Genomic DNA, 4,344 nt, shown 5'->3' on the forward strand with positions numbered 1-4,344 from the left:
GAACAGGAGGCAGAGGGAGAGGGTGAGAGAGACTCCCCAGTGAGCAGAGTGCCAGACATGGGGCTCAAACTCAGGACCCTGCGATTGTGACCTGAGCTGAAGCCAAATGCCTAACCAACTGAGTGACCCAGGTGCCCCAAATTTTATAAAATTTTCATTATTCTTTCTAAAAAATGCCATACCCATTAGCAGTTATTCTTTATTTCCCCCTCTTCTCAGCTTCTGACAACCACTAATCTACTTTCTGTCCCTATTTGCCTGTTTCCAGAATAATCTTACTCCATTTCATATAAATAAATCATACACTCTCTGTCCTTCTGTGTGTGTGTGTGTGTGTGTGTTCCCTTCTTTGGCTTAGCATAATGTTTTCAAGGTTCATCCATGTTGTAGTATATATCAGTTCTTCATCATCTTTTATTGCTAAATGAGATTTCTTTTTATGAAGATACTTCATTTTCTTTACCCATTCATCAGTTGATGGTCATTTGGATTGTTTTCATTTTGGCTACTATGAATAATTTCGCTATGACCATTCATGTATAGGAAGGAGAAAATTAGAGTCCTCATGCTTCTAAATCAGCAGGCAAAAAGGAAAATAACTGTGCTGTCTGGATGATTGATCTTGACTACCAAAGGGAAATTGGATTACTACTTCACAGTGGAGGAAAGGAAGAGTATGCCTGGAATACATAATTTGATATCTTTATGTAAGGATGGAAGTAAGTTGTGAAAAAAAAATGGTATCCATAATTTGCTTTAGAATTTTTCATCATAGACAATGATGTATATGTTTGAATGTTCATTAGCTTTAATTCACATGCCTGAGGAAACTAACATTTGATCCAACTAAATTATGATTATATACCTCACAAGAGTTAATGAAGGCTCTTCACACACACACACACACACACACACTCACACACACACACTGTGAGGCTGGATTGGTGTGGGGGTGGTTTAGTTGGTTAAATGTCCAACTTCTGACTTTGGCTCAGATCATGATCTCAGGGTCCTGGGATTGAGCTCTGCACTCAGCAGGATGTCTGCTTGAGAGTCTCTTCCTCTCCCTCTATCCCTCTCCCAACTCACACTCACTCTCTTTCTCTAAAACAAATAAATCTTTAAAAAGAAAAGCTAACTGGAGTTACTTTGCATAAGGAAGATTATAATTATTTCATTTGTTCAGATTAAGAGTGCTATTTGTGGGTAATGGAAAACATCATTCAGCATTTCTGCCCCTGCATATACAGATAAATAAATCGTGTCTAGGTAATCCAGATACATAACACACTTTGGGAGGGACTCTCAGGCAGAGCTTTGATTCTGTTACGTGTCTAAGGAGTTAACAGAAGAGTCTGCTGCCAAGGTTCCTGCTAGAAAGCTAGCTGAAGGCTGTCTCTAGCAGCATTTAGTGAGCAAGTGAAGTGATCAAAGAATCCTTCTCAATATGCATTGGAGTGATTAGGTGGACAAAAAGATAAGATTTTATTGATTTTACTACTCACTTACTTGCTATCAACATATGAAAATGTAGCAGAATTCTGTCTGTGATAATTTTGTTGTAACATATTAACTGATCATGAGATAATGGAGGAAAGAAACGATGGCCTTCATCTACCTCTATTCACTGGCAGAACAGATAATCAAACATCACAGTTGTAAACCACAAAAGTGTTTAGGTTCAGTTTTTAACAGGTGGGAGAACATTTTTCCCACTGGCTCATCTATAGTTTCTTCATTTTTTTTTGTTCTAGATTTAAGATCAGGAAATCTTGTTTGAATGTATGGTTACTTAATGTCCCAGACTGTGGCTATGGGAACAGGTATATGTATATTTATAAATACATGTATATATTTATATTTGTGAATATATGTGTGAATATACATAAATACATGTAACATAAATGTATTTGCCTAAACAGATAAGCATATTCACATATGTGTGGGTATGTATGTATGAAGAAAGAGAGAAAGAAAGGAAATTTCCCTTAGATCATTTTATTATTCATATTTATATGCCCAGTGACTGGGACACTGCTTAGAATATGGTAAAGGTTTATAAAATGTGTGTTTAAGGAAAGATTATTTAAGATATAGCTGATTTTATTCAAGTCATTACTTGAATTCAGTACTGTTTTTCTTGCTTAAAAATACACTTTAGCTTGATATGAGTTGAAAGACAGTTATTTTTACAGAAATGTAAATTTTTTTACATTTTTTACACTAAAAATGTAAATTTTTTTTCTCCGTTACCACATGGTGTCATTTTAAGGAAACATTTACTTTTTATATTTACCAAGTAATTTTAACTTATAGATCAACAGTGGGAATTTCTCTTATTGAAAACCCATTTGTCCTGGTCAGTGAGACCTACAACTACCATCTACAAGCAAAGTGGAACTGTTTATGTATAATGTGACATATCTCTCCTCACAATAAAATGTAATTCAAGGGCAATATATAACAACAAAAACAAACCCAACTTCATACAGAGGGTAGTGATTATTTTATTGTTGTTAAGATGCCAATAGTAATGCCCAGGGACAAACTTTCTAAGAAGAGTGATTTTGGTTTTAAAATATACTTTAAAGAGAAAGGCAAAAATGTAAGAAATCCAAGACATGCAGACTTCTAAGTCAGCAGATGAGGCAAGCATAAAATAATAATGGGATATTTTCTATTTTTATAGCTTTGTGCAATGTAAAACAAGACAAGCAATAACAATAAAATTTCCCAAAATTTGGGAAGAAGAATTATAATTGAAATTCCCACTGAACTAATTTATAGTATGGGAATGTAGAGATAAGAAGGGTTAAAAGATGGGGCACCTGGTGGTTCAATGGAAAGCCTCTGATTTTGGCTCAAGTCATGGTCTCAGGGTCCTGGGATCAAGCCCCACATCAAGCCCCTCACTGAGCTCTCTGCTTGGCAAAGTGCCAGCTTCCCCCACCCCCCTCTTCCTGCCTCTCTGCCTACTTGTCATGTCTCTCTCTCTTTCAAATAAATAAATAAGTACTCTTTAAAAAAATAAAAAATAAGGGGTAAAAGAAATTGCTGAAATAAGAGAGAAACAGTGATTTCTAATGCAATTTTGAATACAACAACAAAAACAAAATAATGAGAAATATAAGTCTGGGAACCTGGTCCTTCAGAGAAAATCTTTCATATTTTACCATTTGGGAGAGAAGAGCAGATGAAACCAAGATATATTTATTTTCTAGGTTTGTGTTCATCACATGATAAGGCTTAGAACTAACAACACAACCTACACTGGATCCAAACAGAAAGCCTGAGAAAAAGCAAATTAGTCGGAAAGAAAACAGAGTATATGAAAGCAGAAGTAAACAAGAGAGAAATAGTCCCACATTATGGATATTAAGCACACTGCTCAGATTAAGCACTCATGGTTTTATAGATACTCCAAAAAAATTAGTACAGAAGTCAGGATTTATGTGTAAATATAGAGAAGATTTATTTTTTCCCAATCATTTGTAAGTACTCAATCATCAAAAACGAATATTTTTTTTTTCATTTAAAACTGTTTAACTGCAGAAGCTTGGATCCTTACCTAATACCTTTATAAAGTTTTTATTCAGTCTGATAAATACTTACATTTTATATGTGATGTAAGAATCCTAATTACACGCAAATTTCTTTCAGCTAAAATTTTGTTCCAATATACATCCCATTCTAGAAATATAAAAACATAATATCACTCATTATGTAGAAAAAAACAATTCTCCAGCCTCTGTACAAAAGTCCTGCTGTCTCTCAGTCCTGATGTGCTGCCAGGAAACATGAAGACAGGGTGGAAAGTTGAGCACACAGTCTCTCAGTGACATTCCCATAAGAAAACCAAAAAGAACAGTTAAATGGAATATTGAGGAGCTCAGCCAACAGCTCCCCACAAAAGCTTAAGGAATCAGCAAAACGTATATCAACCTTAGCTGCCTGTAGTCTGCTGAGTAACTCTTTATTTGTGATCACACTGTCACATTCCTGAAAAATCTCTTGCTCATTTGTCTCAGTTTTGCTTCTCTGTCCCACCATGAAAGTTTGGGCAGTTCAAAAGAAGCTATGTAGAGAATGGTATCAAGCTCTTCTATGAGATTTCCTTTAGTTATTGAAGTTGAAGATCTCCACATTAAAGGGAATCTTGGTATGATGAAATAGATGATTTGGTGAAGGCACCAAGATAGTTATCTCAAGTCCATGAAGTTGGAGCTGATCCAGAATAACTTTTAGATAAATCCAGTGACTAGAATCTGAGGACCACACAAGTACTTCCCCAGTCTTTCCAGAGCCAAAGGAACACAGATGCAGCATGGAAAGAACATAGAAACC

Source organism: Mustela putorius, unplaced genomic scaffold (genome assembly GCF_011764305.1).
Source record: "Mustela putorius furo isolate JIRA1106 unplaced genomic scaffold, ASM1176430v1.1 tig00000430_pilon_pilon_pilon, whole genome shotgun sequence".
NCBI lineage: Eukaryota > Metazoa > Chordata > Mammalia > Carnivora > Mustelidae > Mustela > Mustela putorius.